Below are 13,393 nucleotides of genomic sequence, written 5' to 3' on the forward strand. Positions count from 1 at the left end.
CCTTTGTGCTCCACAGTATAAACAGAAAGTAAGTTTCACGAATAAATGAGGCAGTGTTTCTAAAATTATCTAGCACTCCTGATGGTGCATCAGCCAGAACAGATTCTAATTCATCCTCTTTTAAGTCTGTTGGCCTTGCTACATTAATAGTAGAGGCGGGGGAAACTTGTCATTTCCTAAAGTCAAATGATGTGACACTGAGAGAAAACAGGCTGCACACGAAACCTGTGCCATTTTTAGAGTGATTTTTTTATCACACAATAGCTTTTTAAACCACTTAGCTGTTGATGTCTTACATATATTCTTGTCTTTGACAGCTGAATGACAGAAAGCAAAAGAAGGGATGTTCTCATGAAAGGTCCTGTTTTATTTTGATCCTTCTTAAAACATATTACAGTCACTTTTTTCTCAATGACTGATTAAAACTTAAAAACCTCTCTCTTTCTTGAGTAACAAAACCCCCATAGATACAGAGCCACAGGGATCTACATATGTACTGTTAACTCTGAATTTCCTAGTGTCCTGGATTCTGCCCCATGGAGTTCATGTATGCTAGTTTTGGTTAAAATAAAGACAAGACTGGCCGACTCCATGTCTGCCATGTGTCATCTCTGAAATATTTTCTTTGCACATTCAATGTCAGTGCAGTAACCAATGGTACTTCTTTAAATTCTGCCAAAGTCTTTTCTCAGGTTTAATCAAAGGGTAGGTTTGTCTCAACTCCTACCCTTTGTATCTTAAAGGCTCCAGTGTACTTTAACAAATGTTGCATCTAGCATTAGGAGTGACAGCACTGGGAGCAAAGTTAACAAGAGAGACAATTCTGCTTTCAAACTATTATGAAGCTAGTCAGGCCCTCTTTACTATGCAAGATTAAGGCACTATCCCTCCTGCTGAGTACTGCTTTAACAGATCAGGACATATTATTATGGTTGTAACTGTTGTTATTGCTATTATGTTACCACAACAAAAAAAGAGTTTGCCACTGCTTAAAAATTATGTTCATCTTGATGAAGTGTATGCAACCTGCCAAGATACCTTTTTTTTAGACATTCTTCCCTGTTGAGAACCAATGGAACAAATGCAGATAAACTTGTGGTAATAAAATTGAAAGGTGTATTCAGAGGACTATTGTTTGAGATTTTATCAACTTCTATAGGATTACTTACGTTAGGAACTGCTTATCAAAGTGGTTGCACAATAGGGGTGTGCAAAGCAGGCCCTATTCGATTCAGATTCGGATTCAGCCCAAATCAGGGACAGTGATTTGATTCATTGATTCGGATCACTGTCCTTGATTCAATTCGGCCGAATCTGAATCTGAAGATTCAATGCTGATTTGGAGAATCGGTGATTTGGACATAGACATGGCTTTAACTGTTTTTTCTACATACCTCAAGGTACCAGCGTGGCTCATGAACACTACAAAACTGAGGTGGATGGAGCATCCCATAAGAGTGGGGCGGCGCCCTCCACATGCTCAGCAGTGAACCCAGAAGTGGACCAGAAGTACATGGGAGGACCCCCCACAACCTCTCAGCTTGGCGATCGGCTGCGGGAGGACCCCGGATGCCCCCCCAGACCCAGGAGGCACCAGTCACCAAGCCAGGGAGGTGCACGCTCCCCGGTGGACCCAGAAGTGGACCAGAAGTACTTCTGGCCCACTTCTGGGTCTGCTGCCGAGTGCACTGGGGAGCCCCCCATGCTTCTGTGGGATGCTCCATGTGCCCCAACATTGCAGTGTTCATGAGTCACCTCCTACGTTGAGGTATGTAGAAAAAACATTTAAAGCTGTGTCTATGTCTGAATTGCTGAATCTTTTCCGAATCTCTCCGAAACTATTGGGAGGGTTCCGATTTGATTTGGAGAGATTAAAGGGTCTCCTGATTCAATACGGATTCAGAGATTCAGCCACCCAATTGGGCCAAATCTCTGCCGAATCTTCACACAGCCCTACTGCACAAGCTAGTCCTAGTTAAATCTCACACCACCACCTCTCTTTTCTCTGTGAGGTAAAGACAAAGGTATAGCAGGGCAGTTGAGATGCACAGGGCAGAGCCATCTGGCTCTGTACTGATTGCAGTGGCATGGTCAGTTGTCAATGTAATGCCAGTTATTTTTGTACCCTGTTCCCCACCTTCCCATTATGCTATGGGTAAAGAAACTGAGACACACAAAGGGTTTGGGTTTTTGCTTATAATTGGACACTGACTCAATCATTGTCATGGTAGAAACATAATCACAGGACCTCACTGGATAATTCGATTGTGGCTGGTATGTGATTTCATTCAGTAATTTATCTGCCCTCTGCCATCTGTTTTTCTAGCTCGGGGGCTACCTAGAAAACATGTCCATTCCATTAAAAATCTCAGTCTTTGACGTTTCCTTCTGTGCTCATGCAAAATGAAACTAAGACATTTTGTATTTATTCACAAGTGACTAAAAGTCTAATAGTCGGGAACTTGTAAGGGACTGAGAAGTCCTACTCCAAAGCAGGGAGAGAAGGGCCTAGACCCTGAATGTGCCTTATTTCACTGGAATGTTTTAATCACCTGGTAAAATCTCTTGCCTATCTTGAATTTGAACAGAAGTTCTGTCAGACCTCATAGATTTCTACAGAAAGTTTTAGTTTCAAGAAATCAACATTTTCCAACAGGGAAAAAATTCATCAAGAAGTTCCTCAGGACTCTACCTGGCTATGCGCAAAGAGTAAAACAGCTCTCTCCAGATGGCTTTCATTTCAGAGTAAAGAAAACAAAGAACAAGTATAAAATCTTCATGCAAGAGAGAGCAAGCTGACTGAGTACCTCAACAGTCCCCCATCTTGAATGCCCTCATTTGATTATCAGAGGTCAGTACACCTAGATTTGGAGGTCTAGTGCCCTGAAAACAAAAATCAATATTCCTGTACCACTGTGACAATTGTCCTTTCCTGCTGTCAAGTTTACCTATCCACCTACAGCAGGCAATACTTTCAAACTAAATGACACTTATTTAAAAACACAGTAAGAACCAGAGCAGTCAAATCTTTGTGACAGAAAGCACAGAGCAGACCACTTCACTACAAGATGATAGCAACTCTGAGTACAAAATGGTTGCCACAAAGATATTCTTTAAAAAAACCCAAAAAAACAAAGGCAGCATCATTTCTGTAAGTGATTCATAGCTACCTGCTACACTCTTGTCCCCACCTCCTTTTTCTTAGCTACCTGGCAGGAAGACAATAGAGGTATAAGATAAGAAATATTTTTTAGTTTTTATTTATTAATTGCTGAAGAATAAGGTGGGGGGGAGGGGGTTGGGGAGGTGGAATTTGGCTCCAAGCAATAAATTTAGACTCGCATATCCTGGTCTTTTCTACTGCAACTAATAGCTGAAGTGCTATTTTCCTTCCTTACTCATCCTCACACTCTAGCATTACATATACTTCCTGATTGCTTTAAGAAACAAGGACATAACCTGGCAGTCCCAACCCTTTTGCTCATGAACTCACCACTTCCCACTCTATGGTACATGTGTTGGGCAATATGAGGAACACTATTTGTGATCTGGGGGAGAAGAGCCCCAAACAGGCGCATGAACTCAACAAGGCTGCATGTAAGATCTGGAAGTTACTCACAGCTCCAGAGCTACTGACTGAGTTCCCATCATATATGTGCAGTCTGAAAACATCCAGCTGTTTTTTTTCCTTTTACTGCGTATATAGCCTCCTGCCGCCTAACCTGCGTTTCTTAAGTTTCTTTCATTGTATCTTCCCTTGAGGCTCTCATGTCACCATCTCTCAGGCCTTTAGCTTCAAACTGAATTGCCTCAGGGACCCAGCAATAGCCTGGATCCTATACCCTACAGCCACCAAATTGTAGCAGCTGCTAAACATACCACCTTTGCCTCAATTTTTTTCTGTCCTTCCTTAGTAAAACTTTAGACTTTGGATTTGCTTTTATATGCTCTCCTGCAATACACTAAGCTAGGATAGATGGAATCAAAGCTGGCAATCGCCAGTGGCACTAGGATGAAATAAAACAGTCAAGTCAAGCAAAAAAGCACAGACACATCAAAATAATTTCTGAATCTTTTTGAAGGGGTCCTTTTCTATTTTATACATGTATTGCCTCAGGCAGGTCATTGGAACCTAAAGCTGGAATCAAAAGCTTGGCCCACATTGACTGTCAAAAGCAAACACTACATCATCCTTATCACTCAGTCCTGCCCTTTGTAAAGTGCATGCAGATAAAAAGGCATGAAAAACAAACACATTTAACTTTTCTTTAATGTAGCCATTTTACAGCCAAATAAGAGTCACTAATAACACTTTAGCCTTTGTTCCAAACCTACAGTATAACATTAAACTGCTAATAAGTGGTTGAGCATAACATTTTATCTGTTTAGATGATGTCAAATAAAGCCCTAATGCTTTACATGCCTAATTATATTGTCCAACGCTTGAGTTAAAATCCAGAATAAATCCATTAATCCTAGTGGGATTACTCCTAATTTACACCTGAGCAACAAAGAGCAGAATTTGTTTCTACCTCTTCATTAATGTTTTTAACAGCAAAGTATCTACCTAAAAGACAGAAAAATCATTCCTCTGAGGTTATATGAGCAATGTAGAAAACAAGGGACATGGAATTTTAAAAAATAAATTTAGGCATAGGAAACAATTCATTTCATTACAATGGCATATAAAAAGTTGTGGCTTTGATTTTTGTGTAGTTGTTGGAACATAGAATTACAACAGAAGCCATGATATTTTTATCCTGTTCTCACCTACCCATCACATGGCTGTAGGCAAGTCACAAGCCATCTTGCACTGAAGTCAATAAAAAAACTCCTCAGTGACTTTAGTAGGGGTTAGATTGTGCCATTACACTTTGCCTCACTTTGCTCATTGGTAAAATAAATAAGTGTTATCTAGCTCCCAGGATAATTTGTGAAACTATTGGTCTGAACTTGAACCTATGGTAAAATACTCATTGGACGCATCTACATAAGATGCTACAGTGCTGTGGTTACTGTGCACTTATTTAGTATTTATATTAGCAAGTATGTGTATTGGCAAGCACTAAATAAATATGCAGTATCAGCCCAAGCGGGGCCCCACCCCCAACTCTGATCCTGGACCCAAAGAAGCTGCTGCTGCCATCAGCAGTGGCAGCAGTGGCAATGTGGGGAGGGTAGCAAGTGGCTGGACGCGGAGCCACCGCTGTGCCTGGCTCTTCACCACCGCTGCTCCACCTGGCTCCATGGGGCCCCCAAAAGCATGGGGCCCAGGGCGGTCACCCCAATTCGCACCCCCTAGTGATGGCCCTGTTAACTAGTGAACTCTAATTTTGGTAACATATTATACGTGATATTAAGCAAATAGAGGGAATGTCCCTAGTGATCTAACAGAAACAATGGCTTTTTTAGAGGCACTGGAAGTCCAAGGTCACACAAGCACAGTTGGCTTGCAGACTTCATATTTCATCATTTCAGGTGGGGATCAGGGAGAAACCATTTAACTTTTATCACCAAAGAAGTGACCCAGCAAACGTATTAAAATGGATAAAAATTGGACTTGTTTATCCAAAATCTTCTGAACTTAGATAATGAGAAACTCAGATCCCTACTTCAGTTTTTCTGAACAAAATCCAGGACATTTTGTGAAAGCTAACTCTCTTGCTTTGTTCTTTCCAAAGCCATCAGGAGTAGGGGAGGAGTGAGAGGCTGGTAGTAATTAGAACTAAATGAATGCTTCAACAAATTTCTATGAATATTCACTCAAATGAAAAGTGTAATTTGCTTCAGCTTTGTTTGTGCCACTTGTGGGTACATTTTCAATGCCTATATGAGCAAATAAACCTACGTTCAGTATTGTTCAAAGAAATAAGCAAATTTCAAATTCATATAAAGGAATATCCCTTGAAAATGAGTTCTGAACATATGCATGAGTGTTCTTCATTTTACGCATTGTGTTTATCTAGTGAAAGGAGAGGCATGTGCAGCTCCCGCACTCGTGCGCCACTGAGGGAAGCCCCATACACTGGAGCCAGTAGCATTTACTGTTCCCTGCCACGCAGGTCCTGGGACTCTGTGGGGAAGTAGGGGCCAGGGCTCCCTCCTACTTCCAGTGGAGTCCCAGGACTTGTGCAGCAGGAGTGGGGAAGGCTGCCAGCGCCAGCGTGTGGGTCTTCCCACAGTGGCGTGCAAATACGGGAGCTGCATGTGCACCACAGGGAGCTCAGCATGAGGGGTGGACTGGCCGGGCTGCACTCCTCACCCCCATGTTCAGTGCTGGCCAGAGCTGCGTGCCACCAGCAGCAGCACCTGCACAGGGCACGAGCACCCTAACCCCCCCATCTGCTGCGTGCCATGGAGGAAGTGTGTGAGCAGCCCTTACAGCCCCCCCCACACCCGAAAAACCCCACACATCCAGTCTGCCACCACAACCCCCTCCACATATACACCCCCCAATATACCCCCCATACACACCCCACCATACACATACCCCAACCATGCACCCCCCCCACAATATACAAGAATAAGACTTAATTTTTTCTTTATTATGCAACCACTTATATATACACTATGCAAACACAAATCATGACAAAAATATTTTTGTAATAAAATTAAAATATTTTAGAGTAGGTGTTTGACTTTTAGTATATGATATGTTTTCTTCTGGTTCCAAGACGACAACCCTCTTCTCCCAAAAGGAGTATTCCTGGAGGCAAGGAGAGGGACTTCCGGTAGCAAGGATCAGGGGTTAGGGGTGGGACTTCCAGTCCCAAAAGGGCAACCAGGAGGCAGTGCACATGTCAAGGGGTGAGGCTACCCTTCTGGCCCTCTACAGCTCACCAAAACTCATTAAGCGGCCCTCCAGCTGAAATAATTGCCCGCCCCTGGTCTATGTGATCTCTCATTTGTCTGTCCTCAATGACTATGCATGTGTTACACTGAAATATGTTCAATGGAAGGGATAAGGAAGGCACTTCCACCCTTACCCCTACAGCCTGGAAGTTAAAAAAATGGGAAATGGGAGTTTGAACACCCTTAGAGTAAGGAGGGCAGATAACTGAGGTTTCCTCCATCCTGAGTGAGTGGTTTAGTAACTAAACTATTGTGGAAAAGGTCATGTCCTTCTTCCCCATTTATGTTTCAAAAGAAAGTAGTGGTCTCGGCCCAGTTTTTGAAAGAAAGAAAGATCTTCAGCATCAACCTGCACGAGAGGGTTTGGGGAAAATGGAGGCACCTGCCACTATCATGAATCCAGGTGTTTAAACAGAAGGGGTGGGATTTAAACCTGTTCTCAGCCCTTTCCTATGGGCTAGTTTAAACACTTCTAACTCTCCCCAAACACTACAGAAGGAACTTCAGCACTTGACAGAAGGGCTGTAGATTCTGTTACAAAGGCCAGATACCTAAAAGGGGTGGAGACATTGAGTAATGGATCTGGGCTTTAATGGATCTGGGCTTTAAATCCTTTTGTGTCTCAATCCCTTCCTTCTCTCTAAGTCAACATGGATAATACTTTCACTCTGTCAGTTTTGTCTGTTTACACTGTAATCACATTGGGACAGGTACTTCCTTTCTGTATATCTATACAACCCTGATGTTAGCTGGAGTATAAAAGTTCTTCCTTAATATAAATAAACAACAATATGCTGCATATGTAGAAAGAAGGAAGTTACTTGTAGCATTGTCCTTGCCTTATTAATGCAGACAGGCCCAGACAAAAGTTGCTGTTATGTATTTACAGAGAACCCCACATGTTATCTGGAGGTTTCTAATTCCTATGAGCCTATCAGATATCTTGCAACATTTGATGTTTTCCTTAGTGTTCCAGGGCCTTGAATCAAAGAATTATGAAAGGTGAAGATCTTGGCTTTAACATACATTACAAATAAAAACCAGAGGTGTGGGAGATTTTCTAGCCTCTGTGGTTGTCGAAAACGCTGAAGTAGAGACCCCCTGTTGAGGCTTGAAAACCAGAAGGCAAAATGAAAAAAAACCTCATGTTTTTCCCAGCTCTTTCAAGCCAGTCTTCATGGCTTTCAAACAAATGAAGTTGGTGATAACTGCTATCTTGAGCTGAAATGTAGTGGTTTAGCACATTTACTTATTTCAATGTTCTTATGTCTTAGTTTTATTAAAATGAGTATGTTAGGCAGTGATGTGCTATGGCTGGAAAAGCTGTTAGTTTCTGCAACATACCAGTATTTGATGAAGTGAAAACTTATTGATGATAATTAATATCCAAAGATAGAATGTATACTGAAAGGGAATTTTAAAAACACATTAGCTGGAGTAAAATTCTGTAAGGATGATTCAGTGCCAAACTGTGACTACCTAGACATATGTTTGTTTCAGGCAATGTGCCTGGAATGAAAGAGAAGTCATTTTATATTGTTGTTCAGCACGTTAACTTGTTGTTTTTTTCCTCAGCTAGGTCCATATTTTCACACCTGTATACTTAAGGTTAGAGGCTGACCTAGTTTTGCTTCCTTAGTAATCAATGAGTTTAACCACTGCTTTCTTTTTTGTATGGTTAGACTTAGGCCAGCACCAAGTGATTTTGAAACCCCTGTCCATGATGTTCACTGGTATTATTCAGGGATATATATTGCGCTTTATCAAAATAAGATGCTTTGTTTAAAAACAATGACTGATTTACCCCAAAACTCAAGTTCACAGCCATCTTTCCTGGGGCATTTTGTAGACACAGAATACATTTAAAGAGCTCTGGAATTAACCACAGAAGCCACATATTACAAACTATGTTGTCATTTCACGAACACTTGTTTTCATGAATATTCCCTTAGGAGTCTATTGTCATTTCGTTATACATGAGACTGAAAAGAACAGGCACCTTTAACATTCATCTTTGATGCCAGTCACCACCTTCCCAAAGGCACCCAAAACTGCAACAAAAATACAGCACAGATTTATGTGTTGACCTTCTAAAACAATCACTAATAGAATATAAGTAAAACGTCTATTTTTTTCCAGGTATTGGTGGGTATTTTAATGTGCCTTTGATTTTTACACTGAGCTCATCCATCTGTATGAAGTTGTAGAGTATATTCCGACTTTAAAGTCCACATGGGAATTTTCTAGGAGAAGACAATTACCAGATGAATGCTAAAGAATCCCATCTGATTAGCATCTATCTTCTGGAGACAGGTAATTTTCCAACTTTAAAATCTACATGGGAATTAGATAAGGAAAGGAAATCACCAGCAGAATGTTAAAAATACCATTTGATTTGTTGATAACTCCTGGAGACAAGTAAATCAAACACTTCCTCTTCTGGGGAGAAGGCTTTATGTCAACAGCTATAGGCTGTACAGATGCTGGGTCAACAGCTACGACTGCAGAAAGATTGTGTATTTGATAGAACTGAGATTGGGAGGATAATGCCATCACTGATAATGGCTGCAAGCTTTTGAAAATCCCAAGTGGTTAAAAAAAATAGGATACATAACTACATTCCAGTACTTTCATCATCCATTCCTTCCTATTGTTCTTTAGACATTCTGCTAAACTATGTTAATTTTATTTCCTTTTGCGTTTTATAGTGCAAATATGCTCAAGAAAAGAAAAGTGATTAGAGCCCAAGTCTAAGCATCTGCACTCCAGATTCTGTTTCCGGTATAAACATGGCAGAACTCTGCTCTTAAAATTAATGCTTAGTACCTCTAAGATTCTGGGATGAATGCAACTATATACTGGAAGTGCACAGTATTGTTTGTACATTGGAGCTAGCACAGCATGTGCTCTTGATATGTCATCTCCACTGAGTTCAGGGTCTGTTAAAATTGGCCAAGGATAAATAAATATATGGCAAAGGATGTTTATAAAGATGTTTGTTCTGCTTTTGATACAGAGCGAGTCCCATCCCAGAGGTGTTCCTGAAACAGTTTCAATTGTCATAAAAAATATTTTCAAGAGGTCGGGGGGGGGGGGGGTTGGAAGTGCATTTGGGCTGTTCTAATTTTAGCATGAAAATTACGATGATAAAAGTGGGATGTAGTAACCATATAATATAATGGTAGTGGTATAGCCATAAAAACTGCTTTACAGGGGAGGGTAATAATTATTAATTCAATTTTACAGTTGGGAAAACTGAGGCACAAGGAGTGGAAAGGACTTGCTCAAGATTAGGGAGCAAGTTTGCAGTGGAGCTAGCAATAAATCTCTGGACCCCAAAATGATGCACTTGGACAGCTTTGCATGCTGATGCTGGGCTGATAGAACAACTGTACATGCTCAGACTAGCCTCTGAATACAAGTGCATCCCTAATATTTAAGTTGGTCTAATAAAAGATATCAAATTCACCCAAAGAACCTTGTCTCCCTAATAACTCATACTTTTTTTAGATTTTACTGAAACATTTTCTTAGTACTATAGCTGCTGGCTCATTTTTAAAACAGCAAATTTTCCCTTAAATGGCATCCCTTCTCACAGTGAGCCCCCTCCTTCAAATCTGCTTCAGGGTAAGACATTTAGCTAAGATTTATTGTTGTCTGTGATGTGGCAGGATACATAGCGTGTGTCCTCAGGCCACACAAATGCCAACTCATTGAAGTGTATTTCCAGAAGGATTCTTGGGGGGGAATTTTTTTTTAAAAAAACAGAACAAGGAATTCTCATCTTAACATGCAAGGATTTGTGTATGTGCAGTAATTCTTAAGCACCACTTTGGAAATTTACCACATACTGTTTATGCAGGGGCACTCTGTGGGGCTAAGTACTCTAGAAAGTAATGGAATTAAAAAAAGGAAGATTAAATGTTTTGCATATTAACTTAGGCAACTACATTTCTGAAAGTGAAGGCACAAAAGACACAGATCACTATTGAAAAATTTTAATCAAACATGAATCTACACTACTACACGTTTTCCCTAGCATCACTGCTGAAAACAGTATGCTTCTCCATCTATTTTCACTCAAACAGGGTATGATCTTTTCAGCATATGAAAAACACTACAGTCTATAATCTTGAAAATTTAAGGCTCCACCCTGCCACCACTGCCATCACCCTGCTAGACCCAGGGCAGCCCAGAAGCAGCACTGGTGGCAGTGGTGGTGGTGGGGAGGAGAGCCCCAGCACAGGCCCACAGTGAGAAGGGCCCTTCCAGCAGCAAGGGAGAAGTGGCTGTGCCCACCACCAAGTCCAGCTTTTTCCTGGTACCCAGCAGCAGCTTCTGTCCAGCTGCCACTGCCACCTCTGCACCTGGACCACCAATGCCAAAGCTGGAAAGCAGCTTCAGCCCCTCCTCAGGGTAGAATGATGGCCTGGAGGTGGTACTGGTGGCAGCAGGGGCCCCAGCTGACCTGCCCCTGCTGAAGCTGCTGCCCACTTATGCCCACGCCAGTTCCCCACCTGCCTGCAGCCCCATCCCACACAGAGAGTTTTGGTGAACTGTCATGCAGGGGCGGGGGGATGACCTGGCCCACAACAGCTCCCTATGTCCCACTGGCCCAAATAATTGCCTACCCCTGCCTTATACTGTGAGCCACACAAATGTTGATCAGTGTTAGAGCTACCTTGAGTTTGGAGTAGTCATGTGTTGAGGTCAGCAGGGGCCTGGAGGACTGAAAGGTAACAGACACCCCACTCCTTGGCCCCCATCCCAGGCTTTCCCCTGCCCCCTGCCTCCAAGGTTCCCCCACTTTCCCCTTGCCCCTTGCTCTTGGGGTTTCCCTCTGCACCCCCTGCCCCCTTACTTGTGGCTGCCCACAGTGTCTGTCCTAAGGGAGGGAGCAGGGAAAGAGAGGTTAACCTGTCTGCCCAGCCTCACTGCCAGGCTGCTTTTCTTCTCTGGGCTGAGCCCACCCAGAGAGCAACAGCAGTGGTGGCAAGGGCTGGGAAGACAGATTAACCCTTCCCTGCCTGCTTCCCCAGGACAGATTTTGTAGGCAGCCACAAGTGGCTGGGCAGTCAGCAGGGATCTGGGGTACTGGGAGCATAGTGGACCCAATCTGGGCCAGTGGGGGAGTGGGGGTGGGTGGGGTGTTTTCACTAAGGTGTAGCCTAGAGTGGGTGTAACACAAGTAGGCTAACATGGATCAGAGATAATCCTGTCTTGGAGTGGCATAACTTTGAGCCACATAACAAGTGCTCAAAACTAGTTTCAGGTATTAATGTGCAGATAATCCAGGTGTTAATAGCTCTAGGACCTTCCCAAAACTACTGTGTAACTAGGCTCTTCATTATCCTTCTCACTTTATGATTCACTCCAAAAGCACTGACACTCTGTTCCCTACCACTTCCTCCAATAGTTCTAGTTTCAGAGAGCTGTACACAGGCCTGATAGTAATAAATCTTTATTCATTTCAAAGATGAGTTCAAACACCAAACTCAACTCCAAATAATTGGTTCAGCCAGCCAAAAAAAATTAATTCACACCTGGATTTGAATTTAAAAAACTCTCAAAGTTCAGAAGTTCTCAGACCCAGGCTTTTGGTTAATGCTTATCTTTCAGATAGGAAATATATTTTATACCGTAGTCAATTATAATCAATTAAAATTATATCAATAAAGTATTAAATGAATACAGGATATATGATATGACATAATCTTTTCCTTTAATTACATTTATTTACTTAATTTGCAAAATTAAAAAAAAAAAAATCTTAGTATCTAGTGTGAACTCAGCTGGATTTCACTTTTAGTTCCAATGTTTCATACTTATTTATTTACTTTCTGAACAAACATAATATAAATTTATAGAAACTAAGACAAACCCAGCCCTTCTCAGTCAAGTAGAAAGTAGCCAGGTAGAGAAAGAAACAAAAGGCACAGTTGTCAAAATTCTTGGCTTCTCTAAAAAACAAGCAGAACTCACTCTGTCATGTTTACTGCTAGAGTCTGAGTTGCTAATTCAAGTTGGTACTATCTATCAAAGGTAAGGTCAGTGCAGTTTAGCATATGTACTCCTTATCCGAGTTTTCTCTCCACTTACACAAGATTGTTTTTGCCCTGGATAAAACTACTCTAGCAAGGCATTGTTTGTGGAGTCACTAATAGCCAGAACACTGATTCACAATAGTCCTACTTTTGCAACAATGGTTGGCCTGCCATTTTGTAGGAAAAAAATTACCAAGGGCCTAAATTTTGCCCATATTCTAAGCATGGCCTCAGGGAAAATACTCATTATTATGGATTCTTCTGTCTCCAACCGGGATAGATTAAAGAGGCATCAATGTGAAATACTGTTTTTGACCTTAGCACTAATTGAAATTGAATTTTTTTTCACTATTTGCTTCAAGATTTGAAAGATTCCTGGCATCCAGATATTTAATATCAATAGAGATCTATTTAAAGGGAAATTAAGTACATAAAGAAGGGCAATTATGAAAAGTTAATAAGAAAAATACTTAACATTTGTCCTAGTTAACTTTGTA

The sequence above is a fragment of the Alligator mississippiensis genome, chromosome 1 (assembly GCF_030867095.1).
Source record: "Alligator mississippiensis isolate rAllMis1 chromosome 1, rAllMis1, whole genome shotgun sequence".
Lineage (NCBI taxonomy): Eukaryota > Metazoa > Chordata > Crocodylia > Alligatoridae > Alligator > Alligator mississippiensis.